General features: G+C 43.2%; 1 pseudogene; it reads right to left on the bottom strand.

Moving 5' to 3' along the window:
* Positions 1 to 1,093: 1,093 nt before the first annotated feature.
* LOC127442757 (testicular haploid expressed gene protein-like) lies at positions 1,094 to 15,484 on the bottom strand (annotated as a pseudogene).
* Between the last annotated feature and the right edge of the window lie 6,938 nt (positions 15,485 to 22,422).

Genomic DNA, 22,422 nt, shown 5'->3' with positions numbered 1-22,422 from the left:
GGTGTCAAGGAACCGTGCCTTGTTGGCCTCTCTCATCTCGACAGGGTTGAGCCAAAGATGGCGCTCCTGGACCACCAGGGTGGACATCGCCTGCCTGAAAGTCATGGCGCCCAGAGAGCGAGGTGAGTCACCGAGCACAGTTCCTGCATCAATCCCCGTCAAAACTACCCTCGTGCAGCTGTTTTAGCGCCTTGGCTGGGTGAACTTGCAGGAGAGCCCCTTTTTATCCCTCTCCAGCTCTCACTGTAACACAGAACAGCTGTTAAAAATAATTTCCCACAGGTGTCAGTCCTTACCGTTCTTCCTCTCCCGGCCTTGCTCTCCACAGAAATCGCTCGGCCACGCCCACATCACCACACCAGCAAATAGGTTTCTTTGGATAATGAAAAAATGATTCATATGGACACTGGATATGCGTCACAAGCTTGTACTACAGTACATTGACAATTTATTACATTTAAATAATGGAAATTGTAACATGTTTGTGGATGTTTATGAATTTAAATATTGTCAGCGGTTGAACTACACTGATGCTCATTATTCATTCAGTGATCTTTATCAGTGGCATACATTAGTTGACATAAATAACACAACTGACTTTGCCTGCAGGCTACAGGAAGAGCTGTATTAACCAATCATTCAAATCAACATACAGGGAAATCAAATACTTTTCTCCTTTATCAAGATTTTCCATGTTGCTTGAAATGCCTATAAAACATTTTCTTCCTTCCCCTCTGTTGTTTGGAACTGAAATGTTTTGGGCATATGCAAATGATGGTAAATACAAGACACGACCTAAAAAAGGTCATAGCAATAGGAGTTTGATATATATATAAAAACATATGTAGTATGAAAACATGAAAACTTAGAGCATAGACCCCACATTTTTCTGAAAGCAAGACTTATTATCTTGTTTTCAAAATGTTTAGATAATTTTATCAGAAAATAATACAAAATTACTAAATAATTAATGATAAAGTAATGATGTTTTGCAGTGTGTTAAAATAAAATTCCTGAATGCAAGAAACCTTGACCATTAGTGGAATGATGTGGAGTGAAAAAATATACCACAATAGCCTGGAGGGATGGTTATTTATTGGCCTTTACATTTCCGTGGTAAGGGTAAAGACAGCTCCAGTAGTCTTGGGGAGGCCGTGGCAGCACAGGCAGCAGGAATGACCCTGTAATGGTCGTATCCCTCAAACAGGGCCTGACGGGTCTTAGGTCAGACCAGAACCGGCAGTCTCTTACTGGCTATAGCCTTCAGAACACAACCTGGAATGGGCCATGATACGGGCCTAGCAAGGGCGCGCAGAGGATTAACCTGTTCGGGAGCTAAGAATGGATGGATTGATAAATAGAAGGATGAAAGGAAGGAATGAGGGAGGGAAGGAAGGAGGGAGTGAAGGGATCAGGGAAAGAGAGAAAAAAGGGAGGGAGGGAGGACAGAGGGAAGGAGGTAGGGTGGGAAGGAAGGAAGGAATAAAGAAGGGAGGGAAGGAAGGAAGGGAGGAAAGGAGGATGGAGGGAATGGAGGTAGGAAGGAGGGAAAGAAGAAAGAATGAAGAAAGGGAGGGATGAAAGAAGGGAAGGGAGGAAGAAAGGAGGGAGGAAGGGAAGGAACGAAGGAAGGAGGGAGGAGGGGCCAAAGGAAGGAGGGAGGAACAAATCGGAATTTAGAAAGGCAGAAACTGATGCACAAGTGTTTTTATGCATACATCAGCTGACAAGCATTCGTGCGAAAGTTTTTGTGCTTATGCTCTGGTGTGCCAGTGCGTGCTGACTTGATTTTTTTTTAGTGATGCAAATATGAGTCAGTGACTAACTAAATATATTAATAAATGGGTGAACACATTTACATGAACAAGAATATTTAGATTTGAGTCAGAATGTGGTCGAATTTAGATTATGTAGGCTATGCGTTTTATTTTGGATATCCGCTGTAACAGAATATTTATTTAACCCTATCTACAGGTTTCTATAATAAATTAATTTTAAGACCTACGAGATAATAGGTAGGTGTAATAAGCCTATACATTATTTAAAATGTCAAGCACATTTTTGGAGCAAGGAGGAGGAGAGATTATTGTTAAAGATAGCTAAATCAACTTATTGTGGTCTACTAACTGGGAGAGGGTGGGAGATGGTTGTTGGTTGTTTCATCCTCCGTGATGAGTGATCTCAGAGTCATATCTTGGAACGTGCGCGGCCTTAATATACCTGCCAAGAGAGTTAAGTGTCTGGACTGGCTTTACTGCCATCATGTCGACATAGCTTTACTTCAAGAGATGCATCTTAAACACAAAGATGTACACAGATTTCAAAATAAACATTTTATGATAATTTCCTCTTTATGTGCTGCATTGAAATCCAAGGGAATCTTAATCGTTGCAAGAAGGAAACCCAGTATTACTGTTCAAAGGTGCGGATCTGATGGAGAGGGTCGATTTACTTACGTGCTCTGTACAGTAATGCATAGAAAAATTTGCTTCGCGTCAATATACGCACCAAGTCCATTTGAACCAAACTTTATAGATGATACAGCTGCGACACTGCTGAAGGTCAAGGGGTTTCAGTTTATATTGGGAGGGGGTCTTAATGCGGTAGTAGATAACATGTTAGACATGTCGTATCCACAACCCGTTCCATCTCCTGCTGACAGAGCACTGAAGCATTTTATTGGGGAATGTAATGTATGGGACGCATGGCGTATGTTAAACCCTAATAAAGACTTTAAATTTTTTTCCCTAGTAGACATAATGTATATTCTCATACTGATTATCTGTTTGTTTCCCCCTGATTTTTTTCTGATATCTGCAAAACTGATATTTTTCCAGTACTACTATCTGATCATGGTCCAATTCTCTACTCATTTATTTTTCTGCCTATTATTCCTGTACCCCAGCAATGGAGGTTTAATACTACACAGCTCCAAAATTCTGAATTTATAAATCAACTCCGTGAAGGACTAACTGAATTTTTACAGTTTAATTCATCATTGGCTGACAACTCCCAAATGATTTGGGAGGTCACAAAGTGTTATATACACAGTAATCCTATATCGTTTGTGTAACAGAAACCCAGACTTGAGGATGGTGTTTGAACCCGAAGGCAGGTATTTATTAAACAAACAGAGGATGTAAACAGGTGGGTGTCAATCAGAAGATGTTGAGTAGCAAATGATGAGCAGTACACTAATAACAGTCTGTATTCAAAATAAGAACAGAGTCCTGATGAGCCACACTCACAAACATCAGACGGGAACACGAGGAGAGGAGAAACAGGGGAGACAGATCGTAGGGAACGTTGGAGAGGAACCTTGGAGGAATGGTAGGAAATCGCTTGGAGTAGAACTTTGAGGACGTTGGTGAACAGGTAAGTAGCAGGTAAGTGAGTCTGTATTCCATGGGAGACCAGACATCGACTGAGGGGTGAGTGTGGCTTTTGTAGGGAGCTGATTAACATGGTGATGAGAGACAGGTGCAGGTGATTAGTATTCGGGAGAGAGGGAAGGCTGTGTGTGTGTGTGTGGCGAGAGAGCCTGGTGAATCCGTGTCAGTTTGCTTCTTATGTTAATTCCTCCCGCCTTAGGAATATAGCCGAAATGGAGAAGACTATCCTAAATCTTGAGTTGGTGCAGAAGAGCAGCTATTCTGATAAAGCGGCTAGGGAATTAGCTTTTGTAAGGAATAAATATGATGAGTTGTCCATGTTGAGAGCAGAGTTTCAGCTTCACAGGACCAGGAATCTCTATAACGAACATGCAGATCGACCAAGTAGGCTCTTAGCATTAAGGTTGAAAAATTACAAAAAGCTTTCCTCTATTGATGGAATATATGATGGTCAAGGCAAGGTCACCTCAGATCCTGCAGCTATTAATAAAACCTTTATAGATTTCTATTCTGATCTGTATACTTCTGAGGTATCTGGAGCTAACTCAGCTGCTGCTAAGTTTTTGCTGGTTCTGGACCTACCTGCACTTAATAGTGATCTAAAAGAGTCCTTGGAAGCCCCTTTGTCTCTTTCAGAACTATACATTGCGGTTAAATCACTAAAAAAGCAAAAACTGCCTGGCCTCAGTGGTATTCCACCTGAGCTGCTGTTGGAAATCTGGGAATTGGTGGGTCCATTAATACTAAATTCTACTGATTATGCTGTTGAGCATGGCTCTTTTCATTGTGACCAAAACGTTTCCATAATTTCTCTCATTCTCTAAAAAGACAAAGACCCACTCCATTAGACATAAAGCAGCATAAAGTTAATCTAAAAGACTCCAATGGTTTAATCCATGTCTTCTGAAGCGATATAATCAGTTTTGGGTGAGAAACGGACCAAAATAAAACGTCATGGTTACTTGTGTAACCTCCGTTCCCTGATGGAGGGAACGAGACATTGTGTCGATGTAGTGATACTAGGGGTCACTCTTGGGAGCCTGAGACACCTCTGGTCTTTGATAAAAGGCCAATGAAAATTGGTGAGTGGTATTTGCATGCCACTCCACCGGACATACGGGTATTAAAGGAGCTGGAATGCAACCACTCATTCAGGTTTTATGCTGAGGAGACGATATAAGGTCCGGCCATTTCAGCAGGTAGTTCAGTGTTGTGGCAGGAGGGACATAAAGTCTCGTTCCCTCCATCAGGGAACGGAGGTTACAGAAGTAACCATGACATTCCCTATCTGTCACTCACTCGACGTTGTGTTGATGTAGTGACACTAGGAATCCCTATACGAAATGCCACAACTGGCTGAACTGTGTTACGTGTACTGGCGGTGTGTGGTGGGCAGACTACTGTGTGCCTCATAGCCAGCATACCAGGTCCACACGTAACCTCCCCCAACATAGTTATGAATGTCGAACGGCCCTTTGGGGACAAATCGACTACTCAAGAGATAGAGACAGGCTTAACCCAGTCGTGGCCTCTTTTCCCCTTCTCTTTTTCCACTCCCTAAAAAAGAAGGGGGATTATCCGACAGGGCCGCCAGGTCTAGTCGGGGGGTGTCCCTCCCAAGGGGAAGACACCGCGGAGACCACACCTCACCCAAGGGGGGGGGGACTATTTAAGTAGAAGAATATGTCACATGGTAGATGGGTAGATCTGGGTAGATCCTACCCAACGGGGGAGGAGTTACTACAAACATGGACACTGGGGCAGAGGGGCTCTGCTCAAGGAAGACGCAGTTTGCCAATAGGGAAACGAATTAGCGGAAGATATATATCACATGGGGTTAACCTTACCGGGAACTGCCACATGCGGAGCACCTACCCCAGAACAGGACTCTTAGTTAGCATGTGTACTGGACCGGCACATAGTCTCTCCGAAAACTCGACTGCCACAGGGCTCGGAGGAAGTCAACCAGGCAACATAGTTTGTGAACACTACTGGGAATTAATGGTGCACGTCTTCAGCTCAAAGGGAGGTGGAAGGTGCTATGTGCAAGCGATACACCCGGCCGGCTATCCCGGGCTTATCCGCTTGTATTGCGTGCCACTGCCTAGGACGAAACCAGTTTCACCCGGAGGTTGTAGAACCTTGGTGTTGTTGGGTGTTGCCCAGCCTGCTGCTCTGCAAATGTCTGTTAGAGATGCACCCCTGGCCAGGGCCCAGGAAGCCGCTACACCCCTGGTAGAATAGGCTTGTAGCCCTACCGGGGGCGGCATGTCCTGGGCGTGATATCCCATATTTATGGTGTCAATGAGCCAGTGGGCGATCCTCTGCTTGGAGACAGGGCTTCCTTTCTGCTGTGCACCAAAGCAGACAAAGAGCTGCTCAGAGATCCTAAAGCTCTGCTTGCTATCCAAATAGATGCGTAAAGTGCACACTGGACACAGCAACGACAGGGCTGGGTCTGTCTCCTCCTGGGGCAGCGCTTGCAGGTTCACCACCTGGTCCCTAAAAGGGGTGGTGGGAACCTTGGGCACATAGCCCAGTCGGGGTCTCAGGATCACGTGAGAGTAACCCGGACCAAACTCCAGGCACGTTACACTGACAGAGAACACTTGCAGGTCTCCTACCCTCTTGATGGAAGTGAGCGCAGTCAGGAGGGCAGTCTTCAAGGAGAGTGCCTTAAGCTGGGCTGACTGCAAAGGCTCAAAGGGGGCTCTCTGTAGACCCTGAAGGCCCCCCACAGGGTCTGTGCAAGTAGGCTCACTGGGGGAAACGCATATTTGCACAGGCCAGTGGGCCAGCTGTGTGCCAGCACGTCTATGCTGAGGGGAGCCTCGGTGAGGTCGTACCAGAGCGGGCAGTGGGAGGATTCTTGGGAGGTGAACAGGTCCACCTGTGCTCGTCCGAATCGACTCCAAATCAGCTGGACCACCTGAGGGTGGAGTCTCCACTCTCCCCTGAGGATAACCTGCCATGACAGTGCGTCCGCTGTAGTGTTGCGGTTGCCCAGGATGTGAGTGGCTCGCAGCGACTTGAAGTGCTACTGAGTCCAGAGGAGGAGATGGCGGGCGAGTTGTGACATACAACGAGAGCACAGACCACCTTGGCCGTTGACATATGCTACCGTTGCCGTGTTGTCTGTCCGAACTAACACGTTCTTGCCCTGGATCAATGGCCGAAACCTCCGCAGGGTGGCAGAATTGCCAGCAACTCGAGGCAGTTGATGTGCCAATGCAGTTGTGGGCCCGTCCACAGGCTGGCGGCTGTGTGCCCATTGCAAACAGCACCCCAGCCCATTTTGGAGGCGTCTGTTGTGACCACGACACGCCTGGAGACCAGTTCTAGAGGAACACCTGCACGTAGAAACGAGGTCGGTCCAAGGGCTGAAAAGACGGTGACAGACCGGCGTGATGACCACGCGATGTGTCCCGTGGCACCATGCCCATCTCGGGACTCGAGTCTGAAGCCAGTGCTGAAGCGGTCTCATATGCATCAACCCGAGCGGGGTGGCTACCGCCGAGGATGAAATATGCCCCAGGAGCCTCTGAAAAAGTTTCAGTGGAACTGCTGCTTTCTGTTTGAATGCCTTCAAACAGGCCAGCACCAACTGGGCATGCTCGTTCGTAAGGCACGCCGTCAAAGAGACTGAGTCCAGCTCCAAACCGAGAAAAGAGATGCTCTGAACCGGGAGGAGCTTGCTCTTTTCCCAGTTGACCCGAAGCCCTAGTCGGCTGAGGTGTGAGAGCACCAAGTCCCTGTGTGCGCACAATGTGTCTCGAGAGTGAGCTAGGATTAGCCAGTCGTCGAGATAATTGAGAATGCGAATGCCCACCTCCCTTAATGGGGCAAAGGCAGCCCCTGCGACCTTCGTGAAGATGCGAGGAGACAGGGACAGGCCGAAAGGGAGGACTTTGTACTGATACGCCCGACCCTTGAATGCAAACCGCAGGAAGGGTCTGTGTCGAGGAAGGATCGAGACGTGGAAGTACATGTCCTTCAGGTCTACCACCGCGAACCAATCTTGATGCCGGACGCTTGCCAGAATGCATTTTGCGTCAGCATCTTGAACGGGAGTCTGTGTAAGGCCCGGTTCAGTACTCGCAGTACCAAGATTGGCTGCAACCCACTGCCTTTTTTTGGTACGATGAAGTAGGGGCTGTAAAACCCCTTCTTCATCTCGGCTGGAGGGACAGGTTCTATCGCGCCCTTCCGAAGGAGGGTAGCGATTTTTCGTCCTTGAGCAAGGTGTAGTGAATACCACTGAATCTGGGCGGGCGCCTGGTGAACTGAATCGCGTAGCCGAGTCGGATGGTCCGGATCAGCCATCGCGATGGATTGGAAAACGCAAGCCATGCATCCAAGTTCCATGCAAGGGGGACCAAGGGGACAACGTCGTCAGACGTACCGGCAGGTGGGGCCTTGCCGTGGGGCAGAGCTCGAGGTGCCACACCACGTCGTGGCCGTGCTGAGTCTAGGGACATCGAAGCACTTACCTGGCTCCTTGTGACCACCCCCGGAACAGCCTGGGATGGGGGAGGAAGAGGCCTGTCCTCGTAGCCCGTGGAGACTGCCACATCAGGGGCAGCTGCGTGCCACAGCTGGGTGCTCGGGGCGAAAAGACCACCGCTGGAGCGCCAATCCTGCAATGAAAAACCTGTGGACGGTGGTCGTGATGATGACCGTGCACACCAGGTATGTGACCCAGGGAGGAAGGAAACCACTCTTTTGCTGAACTGTTGGGTACCGCAGCCACTTGGACATGCAGCAAAATCAAACAAAAAGGCAACAAAAGATTTTCCACCCGGCCCTCCACCGGGGGATGGAGTGATCTTCTTACCAGCTCCAGGTGAGTGGGTTCCTTCGTCCTTGGGTCGCCCATCTCAGGGGTGCTTTGATGACCTCCGTGAGTTCTTAGGTGCCGACTGTGAGACAGATGGCATCTGCTTCCTGCGGTGGGCTCCACGCCGGGGCCGGGCTGAAGGGGCGGGCTGTGGCGGAGCCGATGCAGTCACCGCAGGGGGACGCCCTTGGTGACGAGCAGACAGGGTGCGGGATCTTGAGCCGCGCCGGGGCAGAATGTGCCGGATAGCCTCCGTCTGCTGCTTCACGGCCGAGAACTGCTGGGCAAAGTCCTAGACGGTGTCACCGAATAGGCCAGCCTGGGAAATGGGGGCAGCAAGAAACCGTGTCTTGTTAGCCTCACCCATCTCGACCAGGTTGAGCCAAAGGTGGCACTCCTGGACCATTAATGTGGCCATCGTCCGCCCGAGAGACCGCGCCGTCGGTCGCCGAGCGCAGTTCCTGCATCAAATCTGGGGTGGAACTACCCTCGTATAGTTCTTTCAATGCCTTGGCTTGGTGAACCTGCAGGAGAGCCATGGCGTGCAGGGCAGAGGCGGCTTGTCCAGCAGCGCTGTAGGCTTTAGCCGTCAGGGACGACATGAGCCTACAGGGCTTGGACGGGAGCTTAGGGCGTCCGCGCCAGGTGGGGCACTCTGCGGGCATAGGTGCCCCAGGAGCGCCTTATCCACCGGGGGAATCGCCGTATAGCCCCTGGCCACCCCGCCATCGACGGTAGTGAGAGCGGGGGAACTGCGGGATCGGGGCCGGAGAGTAAAAGTTGCCTCCCATCTCGTCAGCTCCTCATGCACTTCCGGGAAGAAAGGCACTGGAGCGGGGCGTGGCTGCTTTGAGCGGTGCCACGAGCCCAGGAACCAATCATCAAGCCGCGAGGGTTCAGGGGAGAGTGGAGGGTTCCACTCTAACCCGATGCTCGCGGCCGCCCGAGAAAGCATGTCCATCATTTCGGCATCAGCCTGTGACTGGGCAGTCATCCCCGAGGGGAGGAGCCCAGCTGAGGCTTCTGCGTCCGACTGGACAAGCCCGCTCTTCGATGCTGCGCTCGAGAGCTCATCATCTTCGCGGGCTCCGAACAAGAAGCCAGACTCGCCATGAGACGAGCCGGCGAACTCATCCGGAAGCCCGACTGGGGCAGACGAGCGTGCTGGGGAATGGGAGGTCCGCGGGGGGATACCTGGCAGAGGCGATCCCATTGGCTTCCCCAAATCGCCCCCAGTGCTAGCCACAGTGGCCTCATACCCGTAGGTAGAAGGACCGAGGCGGGGAGCGCTGGGGTGGCTTGTTTTCTTACGAAGCAAGCCGCGACCGTAACGTTGCCATGGTCATGTTCTTGCAATGAGAACATGAACCATCCACAAACACTGTCTCCGTGTGGGTCGCGCCCAGACACGAAAGACAGCGATCATGACCATCCGAAGTTGAGACATAACGACCGCAACCAGGAATAACACACAATCGGAAAGGCATCTTTAAAAATACGTTCCGTGTGTGCGCTCTTTTAGAGAAATATACTCTTTTAGAGGAAAAAGCTCTTTCAGAAAATATACTCTTTGTTTTCTGCCGAAGCACCCAGGGGCGTTCTCTGCAGTGCACCAGTGCAGAGGAGGGAGAAGCCGCTGAAATGTGCCGTCAGATCCAGCAGAGGTGAATGAACAGTAGAATTCAGCTCAATGAGCATGACCGTTCGGCTCCGAAGAGAAAATCTGAATGAGTGGTTGCATACCAGCTCCTTTTATACCCGTATGTCCGGGGGAGTGGCATGCAAATACCACTCGCCAATTTTCATTGGCCTTTTATCAAAGACCAGAGGTGTCTTGGGCTCCCAAGAGTGACCCCTAGTGTCACTACATCGACACAACGTCGAGTGAGTGACAGATAGGGAACTCCTTTTTCACTATTAATGTTGACATTTGCAGTCTCCTTGGCGGGATCATGATTTGAAGTGCAATTACACTTCTTCGAGCTTGACACGTGCGCTCTGCTTGCTTGATTTAAACTTTACATCTCAAATAATACACAAGTTTTAACAAAATAATTTATACAAGTGCTTTCATAAGATTATAAGATTTACATTTTTGCATTTAAATCCTCCAGAAATGGGCCCCATTCACTTCCATCCTCACTGCAACCTCGATTTTTCCTTTTTTCAAAGAAAAGAAGGGAAGTGTCAAAATATATTTTGTTGCTGTGGTAATTAACATTATGCCACAAATGCTGTCAGTTGAGCTTAACTTGTATTGAACCCGGAATATTCCTTTAAGGTTTCTTTGCAATAAATTAGCTGTGCTGGAAAACGATGCAAAATACGAGTGATTAATTTTACTTTTTCAACCCGTTCTTACTGATGGCTCTAAAACTATCACAGATCATTCTTACAATTTTGACAAAACCTTGTCTGTGTTAGCCAGCTAAATAATGTTCTCATGGTAATAAGTTTAAATCAGCAGAATTGGCAACAAAAATATTCAAAGACTCACAGAAATCCAAATGTTTAAGTTGCAAGGCATAAGAACACATTTACAAGATCTATAAATGTTACATTTAGTGACAATGCAGCTACAATGTGTATGTGTCCACATATTTTTGGCCATGTAGTATTCCTCAAATGATTTTCAGTATGAGAAAGTAGTGCACTTACAGGCCAGCTGCAGTATATGTGCGGAGGGTGCAGAGGGTCAGAAAGGTGTCTGTGTGGGTGCTTGAACTGGCAATGAAGTGACTCAGTACCATCTTCACCCTCTTTGACTGTGCTAACTGGCAGACCCTTGGGCTCGCCTCGGCAGTTTTAACCGCAACATTCAACTGAGAGGCTACAAGAAAGAGATAAAGAAAAAGAGACAATGTGTCATCCATTGAACAGTAAAAACAAGCTCTGTGGAATGTGCTTCAGGGCTCCTGAGACTGTTTTAGCAAATGTCTTACGCAATATTTCAAAAGTGAGATGCATAGTGACAAACCAATAATAAAAAGCAACTAGGTTATTACAAAAACTATTATAGCCAAGCTGGAACAGTTTCTACCTTCCTTTGGAGTTTAATTCTGAACTTTGAACATTGTCATTTTGAACCCAATTGAGCACCATCCCAATTCACATACTGCACACTTATACTGTGTACTTCTATTGATGCAAATTGTGATGCAGATTAATCCGCCGGAAGGTCCAAAAGGGGGCACAATGTCATGAAAAAAGTTAATGCTTAACATTTTCAAATCTCCGAATACATGCAGTTTATATATGTACAGTTGATTTTGTTGCCCTAATACCACAGTTCGAAAGATTTTCAAAAGAATCACAAAGTGAAATATGATTTCTGTAAGACACCAAATACAAACGCCACTTTTATGCACCTATCACTGCTGCTGTAAGCCCCAAATAGCTATCTGCTTTTATCTGCTTTTACCTTAGGCATTTCCCTAAAACTTTTTCCATTTTTACTAGCCTGTGAGATTGCATGTGTGATTTAATCCATTGTTATATCTTAGATGTTCAGAACAAAATATGCAGTCCAGCAGAAAAAGAATGCTAAACAAATCATCTGAAATATGTTATCGACTGTTGATGATAAATTATTATAAATTATATAACTGGGGGGAGGGGGGGAGCTTTCTAATGACACCTAGATTTAGCTTCTAGTCCACTCAGAGGCCGAGATATTCAATGAAACAATGGGGGTGGTGCCTGAACTGAAAATTAGACAATGTCTGTGGACGAGCACATCTGTTAGGGCTAAAAAGCGTTAGAGCGCCACCTACATTTCAGATCTGTATTTTGTGATGGAAGGTGATAGTACTTTTTGCCATTTAGTGGTATAAAATAAGACTTTTTGGAGTAATTTTTGGCAAATAGTCCACAATATGTGTAAATGGTGAGCTTTTAGATTTTAATGTAAAAAATTGCAGGCGGCAGCCCAAAAATGCCCCAGAGTTGAAGAGATTATAGTTGGAACAAAACAATGCAGGAAAGTAGACTTTCAGGACTGAGCAGCTCTATTTTAGATCCTCTGAAATTTAGTTTGGCATTGCAAGATGGAATGTGATGCGTTTACTCACAGTAGCCAGCAAGGGGCGATCAGACAACCAGACGAGGCAGTGCGAGTGAACACACCCTCTGAGAAGGATGAGCTTTCAATGCTGCTGCACTAACCGTCCATTCCGGTGACCTTCTTTAAAGACAGAAATATGGGCTATGTTCAGAATAGCATTCTACTATAATACTCTCTATCATACTACTCTGCATTATATAGTATATATGCAGACACTTTTATCCAAAGTGATTTACAGTGCACTCAGGGTATACATTTGATCAGTTTGTGTGTTTACTTGGAATCGAACCCATGATCTTGGCATTGGTACAGTAGTGCCATGCTCTACCAGTTGAGTTACAGGAATCTTATGGATGGCTTGTATGGTGCTTTTATGAGCTTTTGGAGCTTGCCATCACAATCATGATCCTCGCAACGCTCATCCTTGAGTTCCTTGGATGAAAAAAGTCATATTGGTTCAGAACGACTCGAGGGTGATTAATGATGGCAGAAGTTTACTTTTTGGGTGAGCTATTCTTTTAACATTGCTCCTGCAAAGCAGTATCACTTTTTTATTTATTCTATTTTTTTATATTTTAAATTTATATAATTAAAATGCTTTATTTTTATAACAGAATGTATACAAAATACCATGCAATGTAGGCCTAGTGACAAAAAGTTCATTCAGATTCACTTAATTTTCCATTATATGAGCAAAACTGTAAGAATGCATGCAGTTTTCTTTGCATTTTTTAAAATAACATTCTTTTGGTCAAACAAAAGAAAGAGTAAAATAAAGCTGTTGATGTTCACTGTTGACCTTCCATTTCCAGTGTGAGGAAACCAGAAGTAAAATCAGCTGTAATTCTCATAATTTGATAATTTGAGCCATCATTTGATCAAACATTTTGCCAACAATTTTAATAAAATGCAAAAGAACTGTATATGAGAACGTATATAATAAACTGGATGGCAGTCAGTGAATCAAACATGCAACATAGTGAGGTCATGTGACCACAATGCTATGTACTTTTGCAGCATTCTACATATACAGAATGTGTTCTGTTTTACATGTTGTTTGTATAAATACTCTGCAGTATTTAGTATGAAGTAAACTAATATTACATTACGAACATAGCCAAACGGCATGTTCATTTGGTCTTTAACCATTTTTATTAATAGTGCATAGCAAAGGGCAAGAAATAACATGTAGACAAAGATGGAACATGATTGGTTAATTTTGTAAGTCAGAATCAAACCTACATTGCCTGCATAAGCATCAACGTATCAGCGTACACACATTACCCACTAAGCCAAGGCTCTGCCATTCTTGCTTTCACATAAATGGCTGTTACTTTTGCTTTTCAAACGGCTTACACCTGAGAGAGCTGGATTTATATGTGCTTATTAACTAATCACTGATGCCATCATCAAAACGCAAGCAATTAAAGCCCTGCAATTAGCTCTGAGACAGAATAGATAATTTTGTGTTGGAAAGAAACCATAATGATAGTTGGTACAGTAGGACTGGGAGAGATGTTATTGCCTGAAGACGTTTGTTATTGCATTTCCGGTGATTGGCTGCTTGATGAAACTCTAAATGGATACTGTACTTTTGAGATCTGAATGATGGGCCACTGCGGGAATAGAATTACTGTTTGTGCATTTTAACAAAGATAAAATGGAATGAATGTGAGTTTAACTCTCATCCAAGTAACTGGAGCTCATTGACTGCAATTGCTTCTACACATTAATGAAGACTGGTTTATATCGCATGCAAAACACTTCAGTTGTCTATAAAAAGCTCTACTGTGTACACATACATTCATACAGATTAACAATGGGTTATTATAATAGAGATTTATTACACAGCTCTCTTTAATCCTTGATTCTGATTGGTCAATCGCAGCATTCTGTGATAAAATATATTCGAATAAAGACTGTTTCACTCCTGTTCATTCTCAAGAGTGAATTAATAAATAACTCAGACGAGCAATATGTATCCGTGTGTATATCTTTTCTGCACAGCACCAAGCGCACACAGCGCTATACTCAAAAAGTTCCGTGCTGCAACACGAGTCACAATCACAATGTTACATCCTCTCTTTTTTCTCTTTTTTTCTTTAACTGTACTTTCTCCGAACATTTCCCTTTCCTTCCCTCCCTCTGAAAAAGAACTCCAGGCTTTAGACTTTAAATATACAGTCTTTTTTAAATCTGAAAGGAGTACAGTCTGTTAAACAAGACCAGTGCAAAGAGGGTGAGAAATCATTCTATGGATAACTAAGGAACATAGTCCTTTAAATACTGAGGTCTGACATTTATCCGACCCGCTCTGGTAGTGACAACGAGTGTTGTGTCACCATGTGACTGTCCAAAGTGCTCCATAGTCATTGAAGGTTTGGCGGATGTAGCAAATGGTCCCGGATTGATGTCTTGTTGTTGACAAAATGTGCATCTGATGTAACATCTGTTCCTCCTTAGGACACCTCCAGTGTCCAGTTCTACCTTATATGAGTGTTTATTGACAGGTTCCAGAAATGTTGCATTCTGCCAGATCCTGTGTGGCTGTGTTGGTTATACTCTCACTCAATCACCCTGTTTCAAAGTGTCAGTCTTTTGTGTGTCTATTTTAGTAGTATTCCTGTCTTTTTTGGTTTTGTCTCAGTCCCTGTCTTGTTTTTACCACTTTTGGTTGCTGCAGATTGTTGTGTGTTGGGAGAAGTTTTCGTGTCCTCCTGCTTAACAGTCTCTGAGCAGGGCTTGCATTCAGACCCTGTGATGGAGTATTTCTGTGATCTAAGATTGCCAGGTATGGGTCTCGTCCTGACATTTTGGCCCTCAGCTCCAGGCGTATGCTGTCCTGACAGCAGACTCTGCCTTACCATTACTTTGAGGATGAGTTGGTGATGAGGTTTTATGCTGAAACTCCCAGAGTCTGCTAAACTTTTGAAATTCCACTGAGGTATATTGTGGACCATTATCCGAGAACACAATGTCTGGTTTGCCTTGTCTTGCAAAGTGGGCTTTCAGTTTGCGAATCACAGTAGAAGACTTTGTGTCTGGTAGATGATCAATTTCCCAGAAATTTGAAAAATAGTCCACAGTTATCAGATAATCTCTGTTTTCAAAAACAAACATGTCTGTGCCCACCTTAGACCACAATCGATCCGGCACATCATGTGGGCTGAGTGATTCTTTAGGCTGTTTCATTTCTAAAGACCTGCAGGGGTTACACTTTTCAATGTATCATTTTATTTGGCCAATCATGCCTGGCCAGTACAGGCAGTCCCTTGCTCTCGGAAGACATCCTTCCATACCGAGATGAGTGGAGTGGACTCGGTTTATCATGTCACTTCTGAGTGCATCTGGTATCACAGCTCTTTCTCCTTTAAATACAATTCCATCCTGTACACTTAGTTCATCCTTAAATTAGTAGTAGTGAGCTATCTCACAAGGTACATTTCTTTTGTTGGTAGGCCAGCCTTTCTAATTGTTTGCATCAATGTCTGAAGTGTTTTGTCTTTTTCTGTTTAGTTTCTGATTGAATTCAGTCTCTCATCGGATATTGGGAGATAGTGAACCATATTTACACATTCTATCTCACTTTCAACGGATCCTTCTGCTGTACTGTAAGGCGAGTACGCATCCGCCAACGCATCTCTTTTCCCAGAACATAAGTTATGTCAAAATCATATTTCTGCAGCTTCAAAAACATTCTTTGTACATCCTTTTGGGTGCATGCAGCAGTGGCTTCCTGACAATGTTCTCTAGTGGTTTGTGGTCAGTCTGTACTTGAACTTTACGACCATATGTGTATTGATGAAATTTCTCCATGCCATACACTATAGCTAGGCACTCTTTTTCAATCTGGGCATAGCCCAGTGAGAGTGCACGGCTACTGGTTTGCCACCTTGTAACAATGCTGCGCCCAGACCCGTCTCTGATGCGTCACATTGCAGAGTTAACTCTTCTTTGAGGCTATAGTATCTTAGTACCGGTGCCTTGGTTATGGTTTCCTTTATGCTCTAAAAGGCCTGTTCCTGCATCTCAGTCCAGTCCCCAAAAAACTGTCCTTGTGCGTTATTTGTCTAAGCAGTTCACAGTGATCTGACAAATGACTGTAAAATTTAGACAAATAATTCACCATGCCCAAAAGTCTTTGTCCCTTTCACAGCGGCTGGTCTTGGCATCTCATTTATAGCCCTTATTTTCTCTGGGTCTACTTTTAATCCCTCTGACGTGAAGTAAATGTCCAATGTACGGCACTTCACATTGTATGAATTTGTCTGCAATCAACTTGATGTTTTTCTCTCTGCATCTGTCCAAAAACAATCTGTTCAAACAGTTTCTGATCATGGTCACTATTCGCCACTTCCAAAGTTTCTCCCTCCCCTGTTATCAGCACATTGTCTGCGATTACATGTATACCCGGGAGCCCCTCCAATGCCTGGTTCAGCGTTCTCTGGAAAACCTCAGGTGCTGGACTAATACCCATGGGCATTCTCAACAACCTGTATCTCCCATATGGTGTTGCAAAGGTGGTAAGGTAACTTGATGGGTCATCTAATTGTACATGCCAGAAGCCATTCTTTACATCGAAGACAGTGAATACTCTTACTTTTGATAGCTCTGGCAAAATATCCTCAATCGTGGGCAGGGTGAAATGACTACTTTTTAAGGCTTTGTTCAGTGGTCTGGGGTCTATGCAAATTCTCAATTTGCCACTAGGTTTCTTTACTACAACTAAACTGCTTATTTAGTCAATGCTTTGTTCAACAGGTGTTATTATACCTTGTTTTTGGAAGTTGTTCAGCTCCTCTTTCAGTGGTCCCATCATCGCGACTGGTACTCTCTGCTTGGGCAGTTTCACTGTTTCCACTCCATGGTCAATCTCTATCTTGTAGTGCCCTGATAGACAACTTTCACCTGTAAACACATCTGTAAATTCATTTGTTATTTATTCCATTGTCCATTGCCCATCTGTTTTCTCTCTGTTTGTCTCAGTCATGACAGTCCACCACCAGGATATTCTCAGACTGCATGCTAACTAGGTTCATGGTCTGGACTGCTTTACTTCCAAGTAACGGTACTGCTGAATGTGCATCAACAACCATGATCTCCAGGCTGTACAGTTTTTTGTTTCGTGGATTTCTCAGTTTTATCCGGCATTTGCCTATTGGTTTCAATGTACTTTTGTTGTACATGACAAGTACTTGATCTGTTTCCTCTATTTGTACATCTGGATTCACTAGGTTTATGGGAAAAATGTTACAAGTTGCCCCACAATCTAGCTGAAATTTAACCAGGTTGTTCCCGATCAGCATAGCAGCAAACAATTGACTTGGCTGCCCATCTTGGCTCTTTGTGACTTTGTTTATAGTCTCTGTTGTGATGCTCGAAATGTCCTCATACAGTTCATTCTCTGTTTCACAACTTTTACATGCCCTCGTTTTGACTTGCACACTGTAGCAAAATGATTGACTTTCCCACATTTTATACACATTTTTCCATAAACTAGGCATTTCTGTTTATTTCTTTCATGTGCCTTTCCACAGAATTTGCAACTGATTTCAGCCTTCCTTTCATCAGCTTTTGCCTTTTTTACATGTTGGTGCTGATTGTATAGCATGAACTTCCTCAACTGATCTTCCTTCGATTGTCTTGCTGCTTTCCCTTAACAACTCTGCGGCTCTGCAAATCTGAACACATTTCTGCAGCGTCAGATTTTCCTCTCTTAGTTATCTCTCCCTTAAACTTGGACTATTCATGCTGCTCTCTATTCTGTCACGTATTAACGAGTCCCTCCACTGCCACCATGTTTCACTCCTGTTCATTCTCAAGAGTGAGTGAATAAATAACTCAGATGAGCAACCTGTATCTGTGTGTATATCTTTACTGCACAGCAACAAGCACACACAGCGCTACACTCAAAAAGGTCCGTGCTGCAACATGAGTCAGATAACAATCACATCGTTACAAAGACTGACTGATGAAGGTAACCATCAATTATCCAAAAAATGTTTTATATTATATTAAGTAAAAAATACTTTAAAAAAAATATATATATATATATATATATATATATTTATATCCCCTTTTCTCCCCAATTTGGAATGCCCAATTCCCACTTCTTAGTAGGTCCTCGTGGTGGCACGGTTACTCACCTCAATCCGGGTGGTGGAGGACAAGTCCCAGTTGCCTTCGCTTCTGAGAAAGTCAATCCACACATCTTATCACGTGGCTCGTTGTGCTTGACACCGCAGAGGCTCCTCACGTGGAGGCTCATGCTACTCTCCGCAATCCACGCACAACTTACCACGCGCCCCATTGAGAGCGAGAACCACTAATTGTGACCACGAGGAGGTTACCCCATGTGACTCTACCCTCCCTAGCAACCGGGCCAATTTGGTTGCTTAGGAGGCCTGGCTGGAGTCACTCAGCACACCCTGGATTCGAATTTGCTTTTTAATTACTATTAAAACTGTTATTATAAAATGCAAAAATTGATTCTGATTGGTCAATGGTAGCATTTTGCAATCAAATGTATTTCTGTAATGACAAACTGTATAATTGGAGGCAACAGTCAATTGAACAAAGAACTATTTTTATTTTATAAAACATAATTTTTATTTACTGATAAACTATTATTATTATATTATTATTAAAACTATTATAAGGCAAAAAAAGGTTTTCTCATGCTCTCTTTCTTTGTACTTCATGAAATGATTTAAACTCAAATCAACATTTCACTTAGTTAATATTATATTATTATATACAACAGTTAGTTCCGGTCCCCGAATCTGATTGGACGAGAGACGTTCCTTGAGTGCTGATGTCTCAGAACAGCAGTAGTCAGACGCTTCACTCTTTGTATCACTCCGCTTCTAAACTAAAGTGTAGCAGCGCAGATGTGTAAAAGAGATAGATATGTGTCTTTTCATTTTTCCATGTGACATCAACGAATTTAGCCAGCAGGTGGAGACAAAAGACCATTCTTGTGTGTCATGAGCGAGATGAACCGTCAGCACTGCCAGTCTTTGGCATTGACTCTCACTCCATGATAGCTCAGATACTACTACACTACAACAGTTTCAGCATTTAAGGCTTAGTACAGCTGAGAGACACAGCAGACGAAGTAATCACACATGCTCAAGGTGCTTACCTACCGGAGTTTCCGCATTGGGAGCAGAATTCAGATGTAAACATTCAACATGGCGGAGGAGAGAAACTAACCGGCTACCACGAAATACTCAGGGAAGACCCTGGTCAGACGGCTATTTTTTACACAGAGAAAATGATCTTCAGCAAACTGACTAACACTAAATATGAGGAATAGAGTTAAACAGCTATAGCTTTTGTGTTCATCTCTGCTTTGGAGGCGTGACAGACGCAGGTAATCGCTCTCTCTCTCTCCCTTTCTCTCTCTCAGAAACACACACACAGACACTCACACATGCCTTTACTAGTTCTAAAGTGATGTTTTCGCATTAATAACAGAGGATTGGGTGCATCTTTTTAACTTGCAATGGCAGATCGTGATCTGTGGCATAAGAAAGTAGTTCCATGCATAAATGTGTTTTTTTGTTTGTTTTTTGTTTTTTTGTGACAGTCCTTAGTTTTTCCTCATTGTTTTATGTACTTGTTCGTTGAACTGTTGTATATAAGCAATATCTCCTGCTCGTGTGATATTGCTTAAATATTATATTATATTACACCGATAGCCACAAAATTAAAACTGCCTGCCTGATATTGTGTAGGTCCCCCTCGTGCCGCCAAAATAGCACCAATCCGCATCTCAGAACAGCATTCTGAGATGATATTCTTCTCACCACAATTGTACAGAGCGGTTATCTGAGTTACTGTAGACTTTGTCAGTTCAGACCAGTCTGGCCATTCTCTGTTGGCCTCTCTCATCGACAAGGTGTTTCCATCCACAGAACTGCCGCTCACTGGATGTTTTTTGTTTTTGGCACTGTTCGGAGTAAATTCTAGAGACTGTTGTGCGTGAAAATCCCAGGAGATCAGCAGTTACAGAAATACTCAAACCAGCCTATCTGGCACCCATACCACTTGATTTTGTGTGCTAGATAAACGGTTTTCACATTGCTTCACCACAGTTGCTCTTGGCGTTTACATGTTACCATATCAACAGATGACATCAAGGTTTTTTAATCAACAATGATCTTCATTTAAAACAGTTAGAACAGTTAAAGCAATCTTCGTGCAGTTACATATTGGGCTTAGGGCCATTTGAGACATTATTACAGGTTCATTATGCAGATTTCACCTGCCATCAGTATTATGTTTTTTTTTTTCTTTTTTTTTTTTTCTTTAACTAACACAGCCAATGCCCAAAGAGAATAAAATGTATTATAAAAAAATATAAAAGCATTTTAAATACATTTCCAAAACACATTATTGGTTTCATTACTCCAATCCATATGTTTTTAGAGGTGGCTTCATTGTCCAAATATTTTGCTTTGATATGTATATTAAATATTAATTACACAAAATATTTCTTACAATAAAATAAATTAAACTTTAAAAATGTGCACTGAAATGAATAAAGCAATAAATAAAAAATAAAGCAATTAAATCCAATGTTTATAAGTGTGAATTAAGTTTTCAAATTCTTTTTTCACATCCATATAAAATATTAATTACACAAAAACATATTTTAGTTCCTTTCTCAGCGATTTTCAAATAAAATTAAATAAAGACAAATAAGACAAATTGCATTGATTTGCAAATGAGCAAACTCATCATTTCCATCAAACTGAATTGAGTAATCTTAAACAAAATGTACATATTATGAATAAAATACAATGTGAAGTATTAAATCAAAGTATTTCACTTTTTCGCTTAATTTAGGTAAAAAAATAATTTAAAAAAAAACTATTGGAAATTTGTCACTTTGCCATTTAGAAATGTAGTATTCACAGTCATCCATGATTACTTTAATCAATGAGTGAAAGTGTCAAATATCAAGATGGCTACTGAGATTAAGCGAGTATTATTCGGCTGGTCATGTGATTCTAACATAGTCGCTCCCATGTGCGGACCCTCTCCATGTAGAATAAAACAGCTTTTATAAGGTTATTGATATGACTGGAGTCTCATGATCTCCTACATATATTGCAAAATTACAATTCATGTTTTTAGGAGAAAAATTACTGTGTGCACCTTTAATCTTAAAAACAGACTGATTATTTATTTATTTATTGATTGATTGATTGATCGATTGATTGCACATTTCTGGTCAGGTGGGAAACTTCAGCAGATAAATAATGTGAAAGACACAGCTTGTGCTAGACCCATGTAGGCCACATACAGTCTGTGAGAGACTGACCAGAGGCAGTAGATGGGAGCTGGACCAAGTATGCATAATGATGTAAACAAGGTCAAATGTGAGACTGATATCTGAGCCCAATAGAGGGTTAACCATGAGGACAACAGAGGAGATTAGAAAAAAAAAATAATAATGTATGAGAAATATGTATGAGAGAATAATGCATCAGCTGCTGCTGGCATGGGGACATTCATCAGTGTGCTTTCTGCATTGATTCAGGCCACATGATCTCTCTGCACTGCAGTGTGTTTCTTTACAACCCCCTGCCAACTGAACTGATGATATATATATATATACAGGGTTGGGGAGTAACGGAATACATGTAACGGGATTACGTATTTAAAATACAAAATAAATGTATTCCACTACAGTTACAATTTAAATCATTGGTAATTAGAATACAGTTACATTCAAAAAGTATTTTGATTACTGAAGAGATTACTTTTTATTGTCATTTGTTTCATTTAATATTTAGTCCTTTCAGATGGAAAACATTTATACATATAAATGATGCAATCCAAAGTGCATTTGAACAGCGGTGAAACACTTTCTTATGATGTGTTACATTCATACGAGCAGACAGAGAAGTAAGTTTGGAGCAGAAGAAATAGAAATAAACCTGGTGTAAATTGTCAGCTTTATGCTAAGCTAAAATGCTATTTCTAGCCATTTTACATGCATGTTACAAGACATAATCATATTTTTTTTTATCAAGAAAATTCACGTTGGATCATAATTTTTTTTCTAGTAAGACCTTTGATATTAGGGCAAAAATCATATTCTTGATAATGTTTGTATT

The sequence above is a fragment of the Myxocyprinus asiaticus genome, chromosome 6, assembly GCF_019703515.2.
Source record: "Myxocyprinus asiaticus isolate MX2 ecotype Aquarium Trade chromosome 6, UBuf_Myxa_2, whole genome shotgun sequence".
In the NCBI taxonomy this organism is placed as follows: domain Eukaryota; kingdom Metazoa; phylum Chordata; class Actinopteri; order Cypriniformes; family Catostomidae; genus Myxocyprinus; species Myxocyprinus asiaticus.
The sequence above is the reverse complement of the archived record's forward strand: the minus strand, read 5'-3'. Positions and strand labels throughout refer to the sequence as shown.